This window comes from Leopardus geoffroyi, chromosome C2, assembly GCF_018350155.1.
Source record: "Leopardus geoffroyi isolate Oge1 chromosome C2, O.geoffroyi_Oge1_pat1.0, whole genome shotgun sequence".
Lineage (NCBI taxonomy): Eukaryota > Metazoa > Chordata > Mammalia > Carnivora > Felidae > Leopardus > Leopardus geoffroyi.
In genome coordinates, this window is record NC_059333.1 from 120,018,220 (window position 1) to 120,043,920 (window position 25,701).

The 25,701-nt window shown below is 34.2% G+C and overlaps 1 protein-coding gene across 8 annotated transcripts in view; it reads left to right on the forward strand.

Moving 5' to 3' along the window:
• SLC9A9 (solute carrier family 9 member A9) overlaps positions 1-25,701 on the forward strand; it is a 694,304-nt gene that overhangs the window by 2,008 nt on the left and 666,595 nt on the right. For 2 of the 8 annotated variants that reach the window (XM_045503389.1, XM_045503386.1), the window contains exons 2-5: positions 1,021-1,073; positions 2,473-2,632; positions 20,128-20,220; positions 25,152-25,257. The gene's annotated coding sequence lies outside the window, so the exon portion shown is untranslated. Of the gene's footprint in view, positions 1-1,020; positions 1,074-2,412; positions 2,633-6,494; positions 6,573-18,852; positions 18,870-20,127; positions 20,221-25,151; positions 25,265-25,701 lie in introns of those variants that run through there. The other 6 variants (XM_045503382.1, XM_045503384.1, XM_045503385.1 and 3 more) reach the window with 5 other exon arrangements.

Below are 25,701 nucleotides of genomic sequence, written 5' to 3' on the forward strand. Positions count from 1 at the left end.
AAGTTTTCTAGACATTTATCAAGATAGATAGTGTTCAAAAATTTAATGTATTTCTCAAGGTAAAAAACGAAAAGGCTTAGAGCTATAAGAGAGAAACTCAAGAGTGTTCTAAGTACTATATTAGGGTTTGAAGAAAGATCAGTAAGTGAGTGATACAGTACATTACCCACCTATCCTATAAATTACAGGATGCTTTTGACTAATGGAATATAAGCTAACATCCAAAGCTCTTCCCCATAAGTTTAAATAATGGCCAATAATATAATTTCCAGTGCATTGTAAAATGGCATTTTACAGTAGCAGTCACTCCTTTAAATATATGCAATGGAATTAAATATAGTATTTTGATACTCATCATCCATTTTTAAAAAGTGAACTAACACTTTGCTTGAATAAGTATTACATTATATTGCTGTTCTGTCCTTTACATTCACAGCAATAGTTCTCAGGGACTATTGCCTCCCTCCCATGGTATATTTGGCAATATCTGGAGACATTTTTGGTATCATAACTAGGGAGTGGGGGCTACTGGGTATCTAGTGGGAGGAGGCCAGGGATATTGTGAAACATTCTGCATTACACAAAGCAACTCTCAACAACAAAGAATTAACCAGCCCAAAATGTCAGTAGTGGTATGCTACTAAGAAACTCAGACCTACAGAATTCTATTCTTATATAGAATGGTTTTAGGCATAAAAGTCTTACTGGTTATCATTCTTTGCTCCAGCAAAAAAAAATGTGTGTATATTAATATTTATTCCATATCTTGTGGTCCTAATGTTCTAAAATTAAGTCAGTCCAGGAAAATTTTTTTAATCATTGTGACTGTTACTAATATACAGATGATCAACATATAAATATCATAATTTTGAATAATTATAGAAAGTAATACTTTATCGAAATGTATTTCTTAGTGAGATTGGGATTTTTATCATTTAGTTTAAGTTTTCATGGGTGAATATTATTTATTTATTGCTAGAATCTTACCTAGCCATTAATTTTCTCAATATTGACTTTTAGGTGCCCTGGCAGTTATGTCCTGGAACAACGCACTGTAGTGAGATTCAGGATAGGTAAGAAGTTTATTTCTTTTGTAAAGGCCAAAAGGGCCATTCTCTGTGTACTGAAGTACCTCAAACATTATTTTTTTAAGAAGTTGTTTACTAGTAGTTACTGGATGGGTGGATGGGTGATAGCAAGGACACTGGTGGGAACATTCTGGATATATTCTGAATACAGACCTAACATAATTTACTCAAGGTTTGGATGTCAAAGAAGGGGAAGCAACAGCTCTCACTGTGTGGTTTTTATCCTAACCCATTAGATTTATTATTTGCTGAGATGGGGATACTGAGAAGAAAAGAATGAGGCAGATACAAATACAATTCCCTCTGTCCATTTTCTTTAGTGCCACATTTGTGTTTCTAAGTTTAAGTTAGCCTTTGAATCTTACAGTTATCTTATAGTTATCTATCAAAATGTAAATAATATATTACTCTCAGTGTAGTTAAAAGACTTACACAGTCATTTTCCCACAAATGACAGGATCTTTTCCTTGGTTTCTAACTCCATTGCCTACAGTTCAAACACTTGACAGCGTTAGTTGTAACTCTTACCAAGTAATGTTAATAATCTAATTGGTATATATTTGATTACTTTAAGGACAGGTTGTGTACAGTGTTTTAATGGTATTTTAAACACATTTTATTGTATTTGAAATCAAAAACTAGATGTAGGTAATTTTTAGGACAGGTTCACTATCATCAAACAGTTGACTCCATTGGATATATAAAACTCATAAACACCAGAGGACTTTGCGTGTTATAATTGAATTACGTAGTTTTCTGACTTGTGCAAAACAATGCAATTTAGCTCAAATGCAACTGGAACCTTTAATTCATGATTTATATTAATTCAAATTAATATTCATTGTTATTGGCTAGGCTGATCCAGAGAGGCATGTTTTTCTCGTAAATTTTGAATACTTCTGTTTTTTTCCCACATTGTTTCAGCAAAGGAAATAATATGTGAAAATACAGAAAAATTAACACCATTTCAATGAGAGGTTACTTTCATACCCAGTTATTAAGATCTTTTGAAAAGTTAACCCAAAACGTGTATACCTTTGTACCTATTTTATGGATTGGCATACATACGGAAAGTTCCCTTTATTCAGTTCCACCCCAAGTTCAAGAATCTGAGGGTATGGGTTCTCCAAGTCCAGTGGATGAGACAGAGATATATACCAGCTTTATTATATGTCTGTGATAAATAGTGAGGCCTAAGCAATATTGAAGGAGCATAAACAAGTTAGAAATTCCTGAAGTTACCGACATTATATTTGCATTGAACTCCTTTTGGGAGAGTAAGTTGTGTGCACTAAAATAATTTTGCTTCTTTCTCCTTTAACAGCCTGTTTTCTTAAGCCTTACATTCTATGTCTCTTACCTCTCTGCATCTACTGGCTTGTAGATGGTGAATGAATCTAGTGGCCACCGCTGGTGAATGAAGGCAGCTACAGCCCACTGCTGTGGCTAAGCAAGCCTGCCAGAAAGCTTGAAGAGGAGCCTCAGCTGCCCTTTACAGAGCAAAAGCATCCTCTGAGTAGCTAACGCTTGGACTTCTAAGTAAGGTATCTTTACCGGATCCCTTAATGGAAATCACATGTATAGGTAAAAGACCTGCCATGCCATAGTCTTTAGCCTAATGGCTGTGCCAGTTGTAAAGATGATCCACAGCTGAAGAAGGCTATTTATGTTTTGTACTTGGGTATCAAACATAATATGTATTTAGTATTCAAAATTATATAGTTGAGATATGTTTTTTTGTTTTTCCTTACAAAAGGGCTTATAAACCCTGTAGGTAATTAATTAAGAATTCCCATTTGGATCACTAAAGATTGTGGCCACCAATTCTAACATATGGGATGTGTGTGTGTGTGTGTGTGTGTGTGTGTGTGTGTGTGTGTGTGTGTGTTGGGGGGGGGGGTTCCCCATATCAACAAGCAATTCTCCCAACACCAAGTGGGTGTCCTACAATTTAACTCAATTCTGACACTGTCTACCTGGTAGACCAGGTAGTTACCTGTGCTTCTGAACGACCAGCTATAAATCAGAGATTCCCATGACCCCTTCTTTGCGTCACAGGTTAAGAGTTCAGTCCTACAAGACTGTCTGTGCTTCCGCTTCAGATGCCAGTAGCAAGTCCAGGTTATCACCTATCTTCTCTCACATACCCGCTCCTTGGTTTTGATTAATTTGCTAGAGTGGCTCACAAAACTCAGAGTAACATTTTATTCATTAGATTACTGATGAATTACAAAAAGATGTAACTCGGGGCACCTGGGTAGCTCAGTTGGTTAAGCGTTCAACTTTGGCTCAGGTCATAATCTCACGGTTCATGGGTTCAAGCCTTGTGTAGGGCTCTGTGCTGACAGCTCAGAGCCTGAAGCCTGCTTTGTATTGTGTCTCCCTCTCTCCCTGCTCCTCCCCCACTTGTGCTTTGTCTCTCTCTAAAATAAATAAACATTAGAAAAAAATTTTTTCAAAAAGATGTAACTCAGGAACAGTCAGATGGAAGAGATGCATAAGCAAGGTATGGGAAAAGGACTAGGAGCTTCCATGCCCTTCCCAAGTGTGCCACTTTCCCTGACCATGTGTTCACCAACTTGGAAGTTCTCAGAACATCTATTTGGGGTTTTATAGAGGCTTTATTACATAGGTATGATTGATTAAATCACCATCCGCTAGTGACTGATCAGCCTGTAGCTCCTCCCTTCCCTCTTCTCTGTTCTTATCAAGGGGTGAGACTAAAAGTTCTAACCCCCTATTCCTGGTTAGTTCACCTGGCAACCAGCCCCCATCCTTCAGTGCTTTTCAAAAGTGACCCATTAACGTAAACCCAGTTGTGGTGGAAAGAGGCATGTTATGAATAACAAGACACTCATTTTACCTTTATGGCTCTGAAGTTCTTTCAGGAACTGAAGACAGAAAAAATATAACAATCGATGTTTCCATTGCTCTTATGCTCAGGAAATACCAAGGTTGTCATAAATCATATTATCACAGGAACTAACTGTAGAGATGTCATATCATCCAATGTAATCTAATTCCAGAGTGTGGCCCATTGAACTATTAGTCCACAACAGATTTACCTTCTTTGAAATGTAACTGATTCACTGATCTGTCTGATTTGGCAGACCATCTTCTACTTTCTGTCCTTGTGCTACCTTGTACTTACTAAAGAAAGTGGATTGATATGCAGGACTTTTTCCTCTTTTTTTCCACCTTAGGAAATAGTAGAGTTCTAGTTATTTTTTTGAGAAGCCAGGAATTAATCACAAAATAGTACATATTTATTTATTATAATTAAGCTTCCTTGAAGATTAGCCTGATACTTAGAACTTAAATAATTATATATAAATATATGGTGTGCTGATCTAATCACAAGGTAACAAGACCATTATTAGAACTTGTTGACAAATTAAAAATAGCAACTTAGTAGATTACACTGGAATGTCATAATTAATTTGTCTTTTTATAGATAATATATCATTCTAAAATAAAATAGAATCTAATTGCAGTTATAAGTTTGCCGACTTAGTAGTAAATACAGTAATCGAAGTCCTAGGATTTGTTTAAAAGCAAGCTTTAAATAAGAGCAGATTTTAGTTTTTGTTATTAAGTTTTGATTTGTAAGTCTTTAAGATACTAGTACTCAATTTTTGAACTGTATGTAATGAAAGACATTGAAGCAAAGTAATGTAATCTGCATAAAAAAAGAAAAAGTTCAGTGTTTGTCTCAAATACCAAAGAGATAACCAATAGTAAATAGTAAAAAACTTTCCTATAAAAATCATTAAATTATAATATGAATGTTTATTCATTTATTGGAATATATGTTTCTACCAAGATGACTACCAATGACTTACATTTCTTACATTGTTTTTTCTCTTAAAACTGGAAATAATTGCAAAGGAAATTTCAGGGACAGTATTTTAAAAGTTCTATTTTAAAAATTACTCTCTTGGGGCACCTGGGTGGCTCAGTCGGTTAAGCATCCCACTTTGACTCAGTCATGATTTCACAGTTCGTGAGTTTGAGCCCCTCATCGGGCTCTGTGCTGACAGCTCAGAGCCTGGAGCCTGCTTTGGATTCTGTGTCTCCCTGTCTCTGCCTCTCCCCTGCTCATGCTCTCTCTCTGTCTCACTCAAAGAATGAATAAACATTAAAAAATTTAAAAAGAAAATAAAAATTATTCTCAAATTCCTCTTAAGTTTGTAAAAGCCATAAAGAGAAATATTTTTCTCTAATAAAACATTAGCCTATCTTTTTTATATTTTGTTTTCTATTTGTTGCTTATATGTAGAACTAAAGTATTTTTATTATCTTCATAACAACAACAATTCTACATTTCTTTCTTTTTTGGGGCGGGGGGGAGAGAGAGAGAGAGAGAGAGAACACATGTGAGAGGGGCACAGAGAGAGAGAGAGAATCCTAAGCAGGCTCCACACTCAGTGCCTAGTGTGACACTCGGATCATGACTTGAGCTGAAACCAAGAGTCTGACACGCTCAACTGATTAAGTCACCCAGAAGCCCCTATATTTCTCATTAGTTCTTATAGTTTGTAGATTCTTTGGGTTTTTTATACATACCAAATATATAAGTTACAGCAGCATCATTTAAAATACTATGTTTTTTAGGAACAAATCTAAAGATAGGAATAATGCTAAAGAAAGAAAGATGGACACCAACTCTACACTGGAAATTACAAATCATTGAAAGACAAAGGTCTAAATAAATGGAGAGAGTGATATACCATGTTGAAGGATTAGTAGATTTAATATTATAAAGATGTTAATTTATAATTCAGCATAACCCCCATCAAAATCCCAAGTTGTGTGTGTGTTTTTTTTTTTTAATTAAATTGACAAGCTGAAAACTCAGACATATCTACAAAGAATGAGGAATGACCGAGTTATTTTTAAAGAACAAAACTCTGGAGTACTTAGTAAATACAAACAGTAAAAACACACAGGTAGTCAGCTGACTTACAACAAAAGTGATTAAACAGTGTAGTTCCCAAGGTGGTCTTTATAATAAATGATACAAGATCAAGTGAATATTATGAAAAAACATGTACATCTTGATCTCTCTTCACATGCCAAATACCAGAATCAATTGTAATTCCTTTAGGAATTACAAACTAAATGTGAATGATAAAATACTAAAGCTTTTCAAAGGTAACAGGAGAACTTCTGTCTGACTTATAATAGGTTGTGATTCAGGAAATCCCTAAGATCACCCCCAGGGAAGAACAGAGCTCAGCAAAGCTGGTATACTCATGGTTGCAGTTTATACCATGGTAAATGCAGATTAAAATCAGCAACAGGAAAAGGTACATAGGGCAGGGTACAGGAGAGACCTGGTATAGAGAGCTTCTAGTTGTTCTCTCCCAGTGGCATTGTGTGAACAGTGCTTGCTTCTCCCAACAGTGATATGTGGTGATGCAGACAGAGTGTTGTCAACCAGGGAAGCTCAACCAAACCTTGGTGCCCAGTGTTTTTTTGGGGGTAAGTTACATAGTCATGGCTCTCTTCCCATATTGCTGATCTTAGTCTTCTGCTCCTCCAGAGGTCATTGTGATACCACATGGGACAAGGCCCTCACCATAAATCACATTGTTAGTATAGACTATTTGGCATGGTTTAAAGCCCCCAGATAAACAAAGACACTCCTTTGAGGCAGGACATTCCAAGGGCTTACAGTTACCTCCCAGTAACTAAGTTACTGGGATGAGGGCCATACCTTTCTTTGGACAAGATTAATCTTGTTACACATCAGTAAAGAGTTCTTAATAAATACCAAAAGCTCTAAACATAAAGGTAAAATGATAAATCGGTCTGTATTAAGAACTTGTATTCATTAAGAGAATGATTAAGTAACTCAGAGTAGGAGAAAGTATTTTCAATACACATATTTGACAAAGACTGGTATCCAGACTATGTGAAGAACTCCTAGAAATCAATCAGAAAAAAACCCAGTGATGGTTGGTGGGGGAAGGAGACAACAAGCAGAAGACTTAAGAAGGCATTTAAAAACAATAAATCTCACCTTTAATACTAGACTTGGCAAAAATGTGGAGAAATCCTACCTCTTATACAGTACTGGTTGGAATGTCAATTGGTACTTTGGAGAACTGTTTGGCTGTGTCTACTAAAGGTGAACATATGCATACCCTGTGACCTAGCAGTTTTGTTTCTAAGATTATACCCAAGAGAAAACTGATGGATTCATTCACCAACAGACATATTTATTGCCATACTGTAATAGCAGAAAACTGAAGAATATTCCAATGTCCATTAACAAAGAATAAATTGTGGTATATTCACACCATGGAATATAATATAGCAATATATATGATAAAACAATTTACAAGCGTGTTAAACAACATGGATAAATTTCACAAAATGAGGAAAAACCAGGCAAGATGGTACATTCTGTATTATTCCATTTATATAAAGTACAAAATCAATAATTAGGCATCACATTAGCAGTTATTCTTAGGCAATAAATACAAAAGCCACGTAGTGACTGGAAGGTGCAAAAGAAAGGTTCCAACAAGTTCAAGGAAAAACAGCAACAATAATACACATGGCAATCCAAATCCAAAGAGAAAAAAACACTTCTTTCAAGGAAGCCAAAATGCTGCAGAAACCAAACACCTAGATACATTCAGTTTACAAAACAAAATGCTTAGCTTCTCTAAGATACTTACATTGAAGATACCTGAAGTTTTCCCAGGAGTAAGAGTAAATTGATTTGCATTCACTTTACAGGCCATTCTTGAAGAGAAAGTCTGCTTTAAAGGTAAATTTAATCTCTTAAAAGGTAGACCTACAGCTTTTAAATGACTTTTTTATGGTCTGTATTCATCAAGGGTTTAAAAGCAGTGTGTCACCTTTTTGCACAAATATGCTATAATAAAATATTTTTCTTTGTCCCTGGTTCCTGACACAAAGCTCCTAAAACCTTTGGAATTTCCTCAGTGATAAGGCAGGCCTCTAGTAGCTTCAGGATGGGGGCTGGTCACCAGAAAGACCAATCCATGATTAAAAGCTTGGAACTTTCAGTCTCACCCCAAACTTCCAGGGAGGGGAGAGGGGCTGGAGATTGAGTTAATTACCAATGAGAAACAATTTAATCACTCGTGCCTATGTAATAATATCTTTATAAAAACCCCCAATTGATGGGATTCAGAGAATTTCCCAGTTGAACTCATTAAGGTGCAAGGTAGGTAGTGCACTTCTTCCATTTGACTGTTCCTGAGTTATGTCTTTAATATTAAACTGGTAATCACAAGTAAAATGCTTTCCTGAGTTCTGTGATTTGTTCTAGTGAGTTATCAAACCTAGGGAGGCAGTCACAGGAACTCAAGAATGTTTAGTTTGCTGAGCAGAACTGTAAGTATCCTTGGCACCCTATTTGCATAGCTTCTGAAGTGGGTGCAATCTTGAGGGACTAAATTCTTAAACTGGTAGAGCTTGATGCTAAGAATTGAGCTGAATTGTTACACATCAGTTGGTTTGAGAATTATTTAATGTGTATTGTCAACAAATAATCTCTTCTTACAATGACAGTTGTTATGATTGATTTGTAACCCCCCCCCCACACACACATTCATATGTTGAAATCCTAACCCCCAGCACCTCAGAATGTAACCATATTTGGAGGCAAGTTCTTTAGAGAACTTGATTAAGTTAGATGAGGCCATTAGGATGGGTCCTAATCCAATCTGACTGATGTCTTCATAAAAAGAGGAAATTTGAATACATAAACAGATACCAGAGGTGTATACACACAGGGAAAAGACCATGTGAACAGGCAGCAAATGTACAGCCATCTACAAGCCAAGGAAAGAGACTTCAGAGGAAATCAACACTGCTGGCACATTAATCTTAGATTTTCAGCCTCTAGAACTTTAAGAAAATAAACTTCTGCTGTTTAAGCCACCCAGTCTGTGGTATTTTGTTATGGCAGCCCTAGCAAACTAACAGAATTTATTATTTGATTTTACATGCTTATTTCAGACCAGATTCATTTCCACTGATGTTATATGCTTATTTGATACCAGAGTTTTTAGCCTGGAAATTTTAGAGAACAGTAAGTAGTATCCACATCTCATGCTATCCCAACCCAAGGATTTGAATCATGATTTTCATACTTGAAAACTAGCATATGAATCACACATCAGTAACATGAAAGATCAAGTGGAAGAATATCTCAAAGCACAGAACAAAATTATAAACAGACCGGAAGTATGAAAGAAAAGATCAGAGAACTGAAGGACACATACAGAAGACCCAATAGTGAATAATACAGGAGTTCCAAAAGGTGGAAGAATAACGATGGAGTAGCATCAATAATTAAGTATTTTATAGTAAAAAAATGTCTTGAACTTGAGAAAGCTCTTTGTCCACAGAATAAAAGAGCTCACACTGGCAGGATTGATGAAGAAAAACACTACTTTGGAAAAGAAGACCATAGACTCAAAACTTAAAAAAAAGACTTAGTTATTTACTAAAAATGACATTGCAGAAAAGGAAGAGTTCCTATCAGCTATTGCAGAGCAATCATAACCGATTTCTTTTTCTTTTCTTTTAAAGATTTTTTTTAATGTTTATTTATTTTAGAGAAAGAGTGTGACCAGAGGAGGAGCAGAGAGGGAGACAGAATCCGAAGCAGGCTGCAGGCTCTGAGCTGTCAGCAGAGTCCAACAAGGGGCACGAACTCACAAGCCGTGAGATCATGACCTGAGCTGAAGTCCGACATTTAACCATCTGAGCCACCCAGGCACCCCAAAAACTGATTTCTTAATACAACAAAATTATCATAGTATATTTGTACACAATGGTGCAATCAAACCTCAATTCCAAGATTTGCGTTATAGTCAATAGAAAAGATAGGACCTCAGTAACAGTTAATGAAAAAGGAAATACCAGTAGTCACAAATTAGCAAACAAAATGGTTACCCAAAGGAGATGCTAATATCATACAATTAGAAATGGTCATGGAGTCTATCATTAATATCTCAAGAAGCTGTCATTTTGTTGAGATTTCATTTTTTTCCACACACTGACCTAATGCTATCTTGTTATAGACATGTTAGAAATAATCTAGTTAAATTTCTGAGTCCCAAGGATAAAGAAAAAATAGTCTAATTAGCTAATGGAGGAAGAATAATTATGAAAGAAAAGAATCAGATGAACCAACACTTTATTTACAATATTTGAAGCTAGTAAATTTAGTATAATTTATATCTAGGGAAAGGACTATATGATCCATTGATTCTAATACAATCAAGGTATCATTTAATTGTCAATTTCAAAGAAAGTTGTTTATAAACATGTGAAGATTGATAGAATATATCACTCAGCAGCACAACTGAGGAAGTAGTAAAGGAAAGGACTATAATCAAACAACAAAGAAAATACATATCTACAGACATGGGAAAATAGAGTAAATGAAAGAATGAGGAACTCTGACACAATTGTTACCTTAAAGAGATATCTAAACAGATGCAGAGTGAATGAGTGTGTGTAATATAAATACTAACTGATGCTTCTTGAAATAAAAGTGGCATACTGCAAAGGCACCCTGATAATAGACTCTAAAGGCAATTAAAATATATCAACAAATTGTAGGAGTTTGGGGCCAGGGAGAGGGGAAATAAAAGTGTTCCAAAGGGCTCATCCAGTGAAGGAACAGAGCACCTAGCAAACGAATAGTTGGTATCTCATTTCCATTTAACCCTTACTTTCATATGGATTTAATTTTGAATGTATGAAATATAATCACCAGTTGCATGAAAAAGTGCAATAGAATTTCATAATTAAAACAAGGAAAAGAGACTAATAATAAACAGGAAAACTAAGAGAAATAGTTAAAGGAAAATAAGGAAATATTTTTTTAAATGCAAACAACGTAGGATGAAAGGAAGAAAACATGAATGATTAACTTCCCCAGTGTATAAAACAGCTTCTCAGATTGGGCTGAAAAAAAAACAAAACAAAACCGAAACCTATCAATATATTCTTTTAAAAAAAGTGTTTAAACAGAGCAGTGAAGAAATGTTGAAAATAAAACAATGGCATAAAAGAAAAGCAATTGCATATACAAAATCAGATAAAATGTATTAAGATTAAAAGTTCTAAATAAAATAAAGAGTATACAATGACAAAAGGCACGGTTTACAAAGAGCATATAACAGAAGCCAGTTTTTAAGGTATTATCTCTCAGCTTCGAATTTATTGTTTTATCTCTCAGCTTCAAATTTACTGTTCTATATTTTGCTTTGTAATGCTGGAATTAGAACTCTGAAAATTGCATTTCTGATTGGTCAGTTTACTCCCTGTTAAGTTCTGGCAATAGGGGGCAATAAAGGGTTGTCACAAGACAAAGAAGAAAGAAACTATTCTTTTTGTTACCATTTGTATCTTATTTCTATTAGCATCACTCTAATAAAGTTTTACTCTGGCAGCTTCTGAATACAAGTAGGTAGGGAGAAGCCATTGTATCTTGTCAGTGTCTATTCAGGGAAAAGCAGAGAGAGGTAATGGAGTATCTGAATGACCTGAGAACTGAAGAACCCCACATAAAGTAAAAGTTATTCACTGGAAATCATAGCAATTCAATTGGAGAATAGTAGCTAAAACTGGAAGAGGTTTAACATTTTCCAATAACCAATAAGTTGGCTAGTTCCTATAAGTTTTCATAACTGACCCACTAGGGCTTCCTCCATGTACAAGGCTTCATACTGAACAGAAATTGCTGGGATGAAACAAAATTGTTTAGATTAGGAACAACTGAAATGAAGGAAAAAGGTGGTCCAGATAAAAGGGAAAAGGAAGCAGCTAGAATCTGCCCCAAGCAAGCTATTGTAGTTTTACTAATATATGAAAATAATATAAAAAGAATCTAAGCAGAGAAGCTATCTGAACTAAATCTTCTAAGCAGTTATGAAAACTAAATCAACATAGAAATGAACATTAGAAAACTATTGAAATAAAATACCAGACAAATAACTATAAGAAAACATGACAATAATAGAATAAACCTATAGGCAAAGAAAACATGCTAGAAAGATATATTCAACATATATGCAAATTGAAACATACCACTTCCAAATGAGATAAAAAATTAGGAAAAGATACAAGATATGAAAAAACAATCAGAACTAGGAAAACAAATTAGTTGATACAGCTCAAAAAATAATTAAAAACTATACCAGATCTGATGAATAAGCTAGAGAAAATATACACCCCAAACTCAAGTAATCTCTTGTTAGAAATAGTAGATTAAAAGAAGAGAATTAAAACAAAAATCAAACAAAATGAAGAGATAAAAGGGATATGAGAGAAAATGACAAATACTGAAGATACAAAAAGAAAATTCAACATATGAAATAACAGTTCCTTAAAAAAAAGAATACTTAAAACTTGCTGAAAGTATTATTATAAAGTATATGTTAATAGAGCACTCTATTACCTGATAATATCAACCCAAAAAAATCAAGACCAAGACATATTCTAATAAAATGACTGGACTTTAAAGAAACAAAAAAATCCTCTGGGAATCTAGGGAAAAGAGCACATGTTTAATAAGGGCATCAAAGTGATATTATCATGGGATTTTTTTAAACATCAATGCTTTATGCCAAAAAATAAAATAACACATTTAAAATATTTAAATGCGACAAGGCATCAATGGGACAAAGCAAATGACTAATTATATATTCTAAATCTATTTGTGTGACCTTGAGAAGCAGATTATCAGTATGGAAGAAAAGAGTTAAAAAACTGAAAAGGCTGTATAAAAACCCTGAATTTGTAAAATCCTAGACAAAAAAAATTACCAACCAGAAGCAAATAGTGGCCCTGGTTTCCAGATTATCATTTTGACATTTCCCCCTGCCTCCCACTGCCTTTTTTAAGGAAACCATGGCTGCTTCAAGAAATGACTGACTCCAGGTTTATGCAAAAAAAATGTACTAGAACATCTTGAAATACAGCATATCAGAGAAATAATCAAAAGGATTCAGAAGTCAAATTGAGGCCCTCATTGGCCATAGATTATATAAAGATCACAATGGATTTAAACTAATCAAATACGTTAAAATGTGTGATTTCATAAGAATATTAAACAGTAGTTTTTGAAGACTTCATTGGTCACTGTGACAGGCCTCTAAAGATGCTCAGTTGTTAGAAATTTTACTATATGTGGAAAAAGGATCTTCATAGATGTGATTAAGTTACAGATACTGAGATAGGGACTCTCTCTCTCACCCTCTGACTTTTAAATATAATAACAAGTACTATTATAAGGGAGGCAGTGGGAGATTTGACTACAGACAAAAAGGAATGTCATGTGGTAGAAATAGAGGAAGAAGATGGAGGAAGGGAGGAAAGGAATGCAAGGGCATACAGCACTGGTCTCTGGAAAGTATTCTCCCCTAGAACGTTTGTAGTGATTGTGGTCCTGCTGAAACCTTGACTTTAGCTGCAAAAGATTTATTTCAGGCTTATGGCCTTTAGAACTATCAAAGAATAAATAGCTGTTGTTTTAAGGCACCAAGTTTGTGGTTGTTACAGCAACTGAAAAAAACTAATACAGTCAGAAATCATTATCTTAAAAAAACAAAAAAACAAAAGAGAAGGAAGCATTCATTTCTCCTTTCCTAAATGAACTATACCACTTGGTAAGTATCAAATGAAGAATTGTCTTCTTATTAACTTATTCTAGCTAATCAATAAAAATATTAGCATATCATAGGTACTTTATAAATACCAATGAATTGGAATTTAGACATTGAGCACAAATGGCTGCTGCATCAAAATTGAGAGAAAACAAATTATGCGTACCTTCCAATGAAAGATTATAGTCTTACCAAGGGGATAAAAATGTAATTTTATCAAACTTCTAGATCCTGAAGACAGTTTGCAGGAAATAGAATAAAACAGAACATGTTGAATCACATCACAAGTATGTAATAAAAAAATCCAGACTATGAGAAACCAGACTGGACAAACATCTCATTTCTTCAACAAATAAATAGTAAGGAAAAGAAGGGATACCAGGAACACCTGTATGTAAAAGGAGTCTTAAAAGACAATTCAAGTTAAGAAAAATGAGTAAGACTAAACTATAATGTCTAGGGATGTCCACTTGGATCATTAAAAGCCATAAAAACAACAAGGAAATGAGTGTCATAAAAGTTGCAATAGTGTATATGGGTGGGAGGGGGCTATCTGTGCAAAAGGGCACACAGAGAGGCTTCTGGGATGTTTAACCAATTTCTATTTCTTGACCAGGATGGTGGTTATAAGGGTATTCTCTTAGACCATTCGTGTAGCTATAACAAAATACCACAGACTGGGTAGCTTATAAACAACATAAATTTATTTCTCACAGTTCTGAAGGCTGGAAGTCTAAGATCATAGCACTGGCATGCTTGGGTAGGGCCCTCTTCTTAGTCACAGACTTCTTGTATTATCAGTAGGCAGAAAGGGCCAGGGAGTTCTCTGGAACCTCTTATAAGAGAACTAACCCAAAGTCTCCAGCTACTAATACCATCACTTTTGGGGATTAGGATTTCAATTTAAGAATTTTGAAGGAGGGGGACACAAACATTTAAGACAAAGCAGGTATTTACCCTTATAGTAATTCACTAAGCTACATTTCCTTTTGTGTGTTTTTCTGTGATTTTATCTTATAATAAAAAGACAATAAATAAAGCAAGTAAAAAATACTACACTAGTGCTTCCACCATAAACAACTAAAAAATTGGACAAAATGTGGGGAAGAACTGTGTTCAGATTTTGAAAAACAGGCAGTAGAAGAGTGTGATCCTAAAGAGAAGAAAAACAAATGAAATAAGTTATTCAATCATTCCACTTTCTTTTTTTTTTAATTTTTATTTCTGAGACAGAGACAGAGCATGAGTGGGGGAGGGGCAGAGAGAGAGGGAGACACAGAATCAGAAGCAGGCTCCAGGCTCTGAGCTGTCAGTACAGAGCCCCACGCGGGGCTCGAACTCACAAACTGTGGGATCATGACCTGAGCCGAAGTCGGTTGCCCAACCAACTGAACCACCTAGGTGCCTCTCAATCATTCCACTTTCTAACTGGAGGCAGTTTACAGACTGCAGAGCAGGAAAGGAGAGCATGAACACACCTGGGAAATATTTGAATTTAGAGCAGCCAGAATGGAGAAACATTGTTGAGCAATCAAGGCATTCCGTAGAGATCCCAAAATGGTCCCGTTTTAGTAATAGGGCTAAATTTGGCCATATTAAGAATATTCTGTCATCACCTGAACAAAGCTTTTTAAAAAACCTTGAATGGATGAAGTAACAATGCCACAGCAAAACTCAGCGTTTTTTTTCATTTTTTTTTATTTTATTTTTTTAATGTTTATTCTTTTTTTTTAATGTGAAATTTATTGTCAAATTGATTTCCATACAACACCCAGTGCTCATCCCAGTAGGTGCCCTCCTCAATGCCCATCACCACTTTCCCCTCTCTCCCATGCCCCACCAACCCTCAGTTTATTCTCAGTTTTTAAGGGTCTCTTATGGTTTTGTTTCCCTCCCTCTCTAACTTTTTTTTTTCCTTCCCCTCCCCCATGGTCTTCTGTTAAGTTTCTCAGGATCCACATAAGAGTGAAAACATATGGTATCTGTCTTTCTCTGTATGACTTATTTCGCTTAGCATAATACTCTCCAGTTCCATCCATGTTGCTACAAAAGGCCATATTTCATTCTTTCTCATTGCCAAGTAATATTCCATTGTGTATATAAACTACAATTTATTCATCAGTTGATGGACATTGGGCTCTTTCCGTAATTTGGCTATTGTTGAAAGTGCTGCTATAAACATTGGGGTACAAGTGCCCCTATGCATCAGCACTCCTGTATCCCTTGGGTAAACTCCTAGCAGTGTTATTGCTGGGTCATAGGGTAGGTCTATTTTTAATTTTTTGAGGAACCTCCACACTGTTTTCCAGAATGGCTGCACCAGTTTGCATTCCCACCAACAGTGCAAGAGGGTTCCCGTTTCTCCACGTCCTCGCCAGCATCTATAGTCTCCTGATTTGTTCATTTTGGCCACTCTGGCTGGCGTGAGGTGATATCTGAGTGTGGTTTTGATTTGTATTTCCCTGATGAAGAGCGACGTTGAGAATCTTTTCATGTGCCTGTTGGCCATCTGAATGTCTTCTTTAGAGAAGTGTCTATTCATGTTTTCTGCCCATTTCTTCACTGGATTATTTGTTTTTTGGGTGTGGAGTTTGGTGAGTTCTTTATAGATTTTGGATACTAGCCCTTTGTCTGATTGTCATTTGCAAATATCTTTTCCCATTCCGTTGGTTGCCTTTTAGTTTTGTTGATTATTTCCTTTGCTATGCAGAAGCTTTTTATCTTCATGAGGTCCCAATAGTTCAAAAAACTCAGCATTCTTTAAAGAAAGACTAAAATCCAGACTCTGCAACATAAAACTCATATTCAGTATTCAATAAAAAATTACTATACATGCAGGAAAAAGCAACTAATAACTAGGAATGCAATTAATTAATATAAATAAATATAATAGATGATGAAATTAGCAGACACATTCTTTAAAATACTAATTATAAATATTTTGAAAGAGAGGAAACATGAAAGTGAGACAAATGAAAGATATGAAAAAAGAACTAAAATGAAACATTTAGATGTAAAAAATGTATCCAAAATGAAGAAAAACAAAACCCCAAAACAACAGTGAGCTTAATAGCTGACTGTACACTAAAATAAAAGATTAATGAACTGGGACACCTTAGTGGCTCAGTTTGTTAAGTGTCCGACTCTTGATCTCACTCAGCTCAGGTCATGGTCTCACAGTTCATGAGTTTGAGCCCTGCATTGGGCTCTGCACTGACAGTGTGGAGCCTGCTTAGGATTCTCTCTCTCTCTCTGCTCCTTCCCTGCTCTCTCTCTCTCAAAATAAATAAGTAAACTTAAAAAGATAAATGAACTGAAGATGTAGCAAACAACCACAAACTGTTTACAGAACAAAGAACAAAAGGGCCAAAAGTAAATGAACACATTGACTCTGTGAGTGTGGACAATATCGAGTGATCTAACATAAGTACAGATAGTGTCCCAGAAGGAAGGGGGAATGGAAAATTTTTTGATGATACAGCAGTCAAATACTTTTCAAATTTGAAGAAAATCATATATTCCCAACAGCCTGAAGTCTAGTTAGTTCCCAACAGAGTAAACATCAGGAAAATCATACCAACAGACTTAAATTGTTGAAAATTAATGACAAAAAAATTTTTAAATGAACCCAAGACAAAAAAAAGCATTTTACTTGTAGTGCAATTAATAAGATAAGAATTAATATTGACTTTTCATTAGAAACAATATAAGCTGGAGGGTGATGGAAAAAACATCTTGAAACAGAAACATCTGACAGAAAGAAAAAAAAATCTATAATCAGATTCTATATCTAGTTAAAATATCCTTCAAAAATGAAGGCAAAGTAAAGACATTTTCAGACAAAGCTAAGAAAATGTATCACAATCCAGCACTATCAGAAATGATTAAGGAAGTTATTTTAGACTGAATAAAAATAATGCCAGATAGAAATTTGGTTCTACACAACTGTTCTAATAATCCAATTAAAGACAGATTTTCAGGCTAGATGAAAAAGCAAGGCAAACTTGATGGTGTGCATATAATCACTTTGAATATAAAGACAATGGTAGGTCTTTAGTTGTAAAAAAGCTAAAGTGGTTATATTAATATCAGACAAAATAAATTTAAAGTGAAATGATATTACCAAAGTAAAGAATGTCATCTTATAATAATTAAAGGATCAATTCATTGAGAGGGCATAAAAATCCTAAACCTGTATTCACCTAATAACTGAGTTTCAAAATGCGTGAAACCAAAACTAAGAGAACTGAAAGGAAAATTAAATTAATCTTTAATTGTGGTTGAAGATTTCAACACAATTCAGTAACTGATAAAGGAAATTTACAGAAAATCACTAAGTTTATAGAAGACATGAACAACAATATCATCATGTTTGACCTAAATTGAAATATGGAAAACTACATTTAACAAAAAATACATACTCGTTTTGAGTGCATGGGAAATATTCATCAAATAGATTTTATGTTGAGCCACAAAAAATTCTAATAAACGTAAAATAACCAAAATCATACAGCATTATTCTCTGATCATAATGAAATAAAATTAAAAAAAAATAAAATTTATCTGTAAATAAATACCTAAATATTTGAAAATTAAACTATACAGTTTTAAATAACCCAGATTCAATGAATAAATAACATAGTGAATTAGAAAACAAATTTTGAAATGAAATGAAATGAAATTATTTTTGAATTAAAGTGAGAGTAACACATTAAAATTTGTAGGGGCAGCTAAAGTGATGCCTACAGGGAAATTTATAGCTTTTAAGTGCAAATATTTTTTAAATGATATTAATATCTATTATTATTGATATTTAAAAAAAATAATTTAAAAAATCAATGATCTAAGCTTCTATTTATTTTTTTTATTTTTTTTTATTTAAAAAAAATTTTTTAACGTTTATTTATTTTTGAGACAGAGAGAGACAGAGCATGAACAGGGGAGGAGCAGAGAGAGAGGGAGACACAGAACCTGAAACAGGCTCCAGGCTCTGAGCTGTCAGCACAGAGCCCGACGCGGGGCTCAAACTCACGGACCGTGAGATCATGACCTGAGCCGAAGTCAGACGCTTAACCGACCAAGCCACCAAGGCGCCCCTAAGCTTCTATTTAAAAAGGTAAAAAAAATTAAGCCCAACATAAGTAGAAGGAATGAAATAAGGAATAGAATAATGAATCAAAATAATAAGTTAAAAAAAATCAGTTGAACAAAGATCAGTAAAATCGATAAACCCCTTGCTAGGCTGATCAGAAAAAAATGAAGACAAAAATTGCCAAAGATAGGAATGTAAAAGGAGAAAACTCTATAGAGCTTATATACATTAAAAGAATAAAAGGACATATTTCATGGGAAAATGGATTACTTAAAATTGATAAAATTGAAAATGTCTAAGAGATCAGTTGAACAAAATTGACACAGGGAAAAAAATAAATATATGAAAAATTCTCGTATTAAAAAAAATGAAATGTATTATTTAAAAACTCCCCACCTCTAAAACAAAAAAAATATCACTCCCACGTGGAAAGACTAGTAAATTTAAGAAAATATTAAAAGAAAAATGACATTAATGTTATATAGATTTGAGGAAACAGTGGGAATGAAATACTTCCGACTCATTTTAGGAGGCCAACATTGTCCTAATACCCTAAAACCAGACAGAGACATTGCAAGGAAACAAAACTACAGATCAATATCCCTCATGAACATAGATGAAAAAATTTTTATCAAAATATTATAAATCTAATCCAGCAAAACATAAAAATAATATATCATTACCAAGTAGTATTTATTCTAGAAATGTAAAATTGATTTAACCTTCAAAAAAAATACAGATATTTAACTTGAAATGGATCAGAGATCTGAACATAAAGGCAAAAACTTTGTGACACTTCTAGAAGAAAACCAAGGCAAAATTATTACAGAACTGGGATAGAGAAAGATTTTTGAGATAACATGCCAAAAGCTCCCATCATAAAAGCAAAAAATGATAAATTTACTTATCAAAATTAAAAACTTTAATTTTTAAAAAATTTTTTGTAAATTTTATAGTTTAATAAGTTATTTAATAAAATAAGGAAATAAAGTGACTGGGGTACTGGTTATAAAGTTATTGAGAGAGGGGCGCCTGGGTGGCTCAGTCAGTTGAGCATCTGCTTCTTGATTTCGGCTCTGGTCATGATCCCATGGTTCTGAGATCAAACCTCGCGTCAGGCCATGTGCTGATCATGAAACCTGTTTGTGATTCTCTCTTTCCCTCTGCCCCTCTCCCTTACTCGTGCTTGCTCTCTAAAATTAAAAAAAAAAAAAAAAAAGTTAAGATTATTGAGTGAACATGTGGGATTTGAGATATAATTGTTTGAATACATAAATTTCAGGCATCGATGTGGAGATCATCCTGATTCTGTTGACATCCTGAAGTGATGCTCAATGCCAGGAAATCTCTTCAGTCTTTAAATTTATCTGTCAAGGTAAGGCCACACTTCATCCCAAGGTAGGATGCGAAAAACAGCTATGTGTTTTAGGACTAACGTAAAATCTCATATTCTTTTGTAAAAATCATTTAATGATTCTGACTTTCCTACTCCTTTTCTCCTTTTCAGTTTCTTCTTAATTATCAGCTGTTGTTGGTTTACAGTGCTCATCCAGCTTATCCTTACTGAATTGTTTTTCATTGCTTGATGCTATAGAGGTGCTGAAAGATCCCATAGTGATAACTGCCTTTCTTCTTTTCTTCCATGCTTCCCACTCAGGATTGTTTTATTATCCATTCCCTACGTGTAAATCTGTATTATATTGTTTTTGTTCTGACACAGGTACAGTCTTAGTTCCTTTTGGAGTGGATTTAATAAATGTTATTGTTATGACTTTAGGTTTTAAAACAGTATCTTTGTTTTATTTTTCCCAAGTATTGAGATATAATTGACATACAATATTGTATAAATTTAAGGTGTACAGCATGGTTTGACTTACATATTTGTGAAGAGATTACCACGATGAGTTTATTGTTTATCACCTCATATAGATACAAAAAAAATGAAAAAGAAAATGTTTTATTCTGTGTGATGAGAACTCCTAGAATTTATTCTCTTAACAACTTCCAAACATACCATACAGCAGTGTTAACTATAGTCATCATGTACATTGCATCTGTAGTACTATTTATCTTACAATTGAAAGTTTGTAACTTTTGATCACCTTCATCAGATTCCACCCTCCTCCACCGACTGCCTCTGGTAACCACACATCTGATCTTTTTTTTTTTTTTTTTTTTTAATGAGTTTAGAGGGTTTGTTTGTTTGTTTGTTTTGGTTTTGGTTTTTTAATTTTTTTTTAACGTGTATTTATTTTTGAGACGGAGAGAGACAGCATGAACGGGGGAGGGGCAGAGAGAGAGGGAGACACAGAATCGGAAGCAGGCTCCAGGCTCTGAGCCATCAGCCCAGAGCCCGACGTGGGGCTTGAACTCACGGACCGTGAGATCATGACCTGAGCTGAAGTCGGACGCTTAACCGACTGAGCCACCCAGGTGCCCTTAATTTTTTTTTAATGTTTATTTTTGAGAGAGAGAGAGAGGGTGTGTGTGTGTGTGTGTGTGTGTGTGTGTGTGTGTGAGCAGGGGAAGGGCAAAGAGAGAGTGAGACACAGAATCTGAAGCAGGCTCGAACTCATGAACCACAAGATCATGACATGAGCCGAAGTCAGACACTTAACTGACTGAATCACTCAGGCACCTATTTTTTTTTTTTGTTTCTTTAGATTCCACATATAAGTGAGATCATACAGTATTTGTCTTTATTTCACTTAACATAATGTCCTCAAGGTCGATTGGTGTTTTCCCAAATGGCAAGATTTTGTTCTTTTTTATTTTGAATAATAATCCATTGTATATGTGTGTGTATGTGTTTATATGTATGTAGGTATGTATGTATGTATATACCACAACTTTTTAAAAAAACTTTATTCTTTATTTTTTTTAAATATACATCCAAATTAGCGTATAGTACAACAATGATTTCAGGAGTAGATTCCTTAGTGCCCCTTACCCATTTAGCCCATCCCTTCTCCCACAACCCCTCCAGTAACCCTCAGTTTGTTCTCCATATTTATGAGTCTCTTCTGTTTTGTCCCCCTCCCTGTTTTTATATTATTTTTGTTTCCCTTCCCTTATGTTCATCTGTTTTGTCTCTTAAAGTCCTCATATGAATGAATTCATATGATTTTTGTCTTTCTCTAACTTCACTTAGCATAATATCCTCCAGTTCCATCCATGTAGTTGCAATATATCACAACTTTTGTATCTATTCATCCATGTATGGAGACTTAGGTTGTTTCCATGTCTTAGCTATTGTAAATAATGCTATCATTAATTAGCATAGGGGTGCAGATTATCTTTTTCACATAGTGTTTTCATTTCTTTCAGATATATGGTAGTTCTAATTTTAAGTTTTGGAGGAACCTCCTTACTGTTTTCCATAGTAGCTGTACCAATTTACCATCCTACCAACCATGCACAAGTGTTTCCTTTTCTCCACATCCTTATGAGCTTTGTTATCTCTTATCTCTTTTATTATGGCCATTCTAACAGATGTGAGGTGATATTGTGGTTTTAATTTGCATTTCCCTGATGATTAGTGATGTTGAACACCTTTTCATGTACTTGTTGGTCATTTGTATATCTTCTTTGGAAAAAGTCTATTCAGATCCTTTGCCCATTTTTTTAATTGTGTTATTTGGGGGGCTCTGCTATTGAGTTGTATGAATTGTTTTTTATATTTTTGGATATTAGCTCCTTATCAGATATATAGTTTACAAGTATTTTTTTTCCTATTTTGAAGTTTGCAAGTATTTTCCCCCATTTTCACTTCAGTCAATTTTTTTGTTGTTTTTGTTTTTGTTTTCTGTGTAGAGCTTGCTAGTATGATGTAGATTCACTTCTTTATTCTTGACTTTGTTACTTGTGCTTTAGGTAGGTGTCATATGCAAAAAATTGCCGAGACCATTTCAAACTTTGTTTCTGTGTTTTCTTCTAGGAGTTATTTGACTTCCAACCTTAATACTTAAGTCTTTAATCCATTTTGAGTTCATTTTCGTGACAGGTATAAAACAGGTGTTTAGTTTAATTATTTTATATGGGAATATCTACAATTTTTCCAGCACCATTTATTGAATAGACTGTCTTTTGTCCATTGACTATTCTTGGCCCTCTTGTCAAATATTTGTTGACTATATAAGCATGGGTTTGTTTCTGGTTCTTGATTCTGCTCCATTGGTCAATACGTTTTAATGCCAGTATCATATTATTTTGATTACCATACTTTTATAATATAGCTTGAAATCAGGAAGGGTGTGATGCCTCCTACTTTGTTCTTTTCTCAAGATAACTTCTCTTTTAAATATTCCATTAAGAAAATGAAAAAGCAACCCATAGATTGGGAAAAAAATTATGTACATATATCTATTAAATTATATATGTATATAATTATATAATGTACATAATATATAATATATTTATATTGTAATTATATTTTATAAAAATCATATGTAAATAATATGTAAGTGGTAAATAAGTACTGAAAAAATGTTCATTATCAATAGTCATCAGAAAAATGCAAACTGAAAGTCAAAAGAACAAATGACTGTATACCCTTAATATGGCCAAGATGAAAAGGATTAGAAATACCAAGTATGGGTAAGGATGTGAAACAACAGAAACTCAAACAATGCTGGTGGGATTGAAAAATTATATAACACTTTAGAAAATGAATTAGCAGTTTCACAACATCTTATTTTAGAAGGAATTTACACAAATAAGTCAATGTCAAGAAATAACCCAACAATTTACCTTTTTCCAAAAATGAAGAGAAAATTATATAGAAATTCATCCCAGAAACAATCAGTGCTAGAAGGCTATGAAACAGTATTTACATTTCCTCAGGAAAAGTAAGAACATCCTAAGAATTTGATACTAAACCAATTATTGCACAAGTTTAAGCTAACAGACATTTCAAACCTATAAAAATTAGAGGATATATTATATTGCTTTTAGAAAGGAAACCACTTAAATTATTATAAAGAAAATAAAGAAGCTTAAAGTTAAAGAAAAACCAAAAGCTTGTAGTAAACATTTAGAAAGTAAAAGAAGAAAACATAAAATAATTTGACAGAACTAAGTCAAATATATCTCTCATATCAATAAATTTATACGGAATAAACTTACCTAGTAAAGAAAACTTTTAGATTGAATCACAGTGCAAAACCCAAGTATAAATTGTAGATTAACGAGATCCAATCTAATCCAGAAAGGTTAAAAATTAATAGTTGGGTATAGACATAGCTGCAAGTGCCCACAAAATGAAAATAGGGGATATTTGTGCATGTTTTCCCCCCAGTTGTATTAAGAAATAATTGACATATATCACTGTATAAGTTTAAGGTGTATAGCATGATGGTTTGATTTACATATGTTATAAAATTATTGCCACAGTAGTTAACATCCACCATCTCATATATATACAAGAAAAAGAAAAAGAAAAAAAACAATGTCTCCTTGTGATGAGAACTCCTAGGTTCTACTCTCTTAACAACTTTCCTACATACCATACAGCAGTGTTAACTATAGTCATTATGCTGTATATTACATCCATATTATTACTTTATATGGTAAAGATAAATATAAGATATAAGGTAAATATAAGATAACTAGAAGTTTGTACCTTTTTGACCACCTTCTTCCAATTCCCCTCTCCTCACCCCTGTCCCTGGTATCCACCATTATGATCTCTTCTATGAATTTGGTGTTCTTCGTTTTTAGATTCCACATATAAGTGAGATAATATGGTATTTGTCTTTGTATGACTTACCTCTCTTAATATAGTGCATTTAGGTCCATTTATGTTGTTGCAGATGGCACAATTTCCTCTTTTTTATGGCTGAATAATATTCCATTGTATATATACACCACAACTTCTTTATCCATTCATCTATCAATGGACACTTAGGTTTGTTTCTATGTCTTGGCTGTTGTCACTAATGCTGCTTTGAATAAGGGGAAATAGATGTTTTTTCAACTTATGTGTATGTTTATATGTATCAGTTTTTTCACACTAATTCCTAGATGCTTATCAATTCCATTTCCTCTTCCACATGGGGTCACTATCTTTCCCAGCCCAGACTGCAATGTGGATATGGTTTTGTGACAGGATTCTAGCCAAAGTAACTTGATGGACAAGATACACCCACTTCCAGGCCTGATAATAAAATGTTTCATGCAGTGTTATCACTTTTTCTTAAGTCGAGAGACTTAACATAAAATCTGAGGGGGCTATAGAAGATGGCCTGAACTAAGTTGCTCTTTTCAAAATATCAATATATAGTTGATAGATTATACTTAGTCCTCTAGAGAGTATGGCCCTGCACACCAGAAGGTGACATCTTCAGTGGTGATTTCCTCATTCCAGGGCCTATGTCTACTTAAATACCAACTACCAGACATCCTGAAGCTTCAGGTGAGAGGTAATGTTGAAATATTCCTGGGTAAGGCAATAATAAAATCCATTTTCATTAATCTACTTTATTTCATGTAGAGGTTATGAATCATCAAAGCCTTGTACAACTATTAATATTTTCAGGTGAGTCCAACCATTTAATGAGAATAATCTCATTCCTATCACATCCCTTTGTCTAGATAATTTCTTTTTCTGTACTGTGTACTAACTCTTGACATAAGATTATGATTTGGGGTTCTTCTGGCAGCTGATCTTTTAACTATAAACTAGTTGCCAACTTGTAGTTACCACTTTCATCAGTAAATATATCTTGTTACTATCTCCTGGAACCACTTTTGAAATCTCCCCTTTAACCCATCTGCAATTCCATGATTTTCTTGCACACAAAGTGGAATTTTCTGGTTTTTCTCTTCAAGATCTAAAGAATTTCTGGCTATGACATAG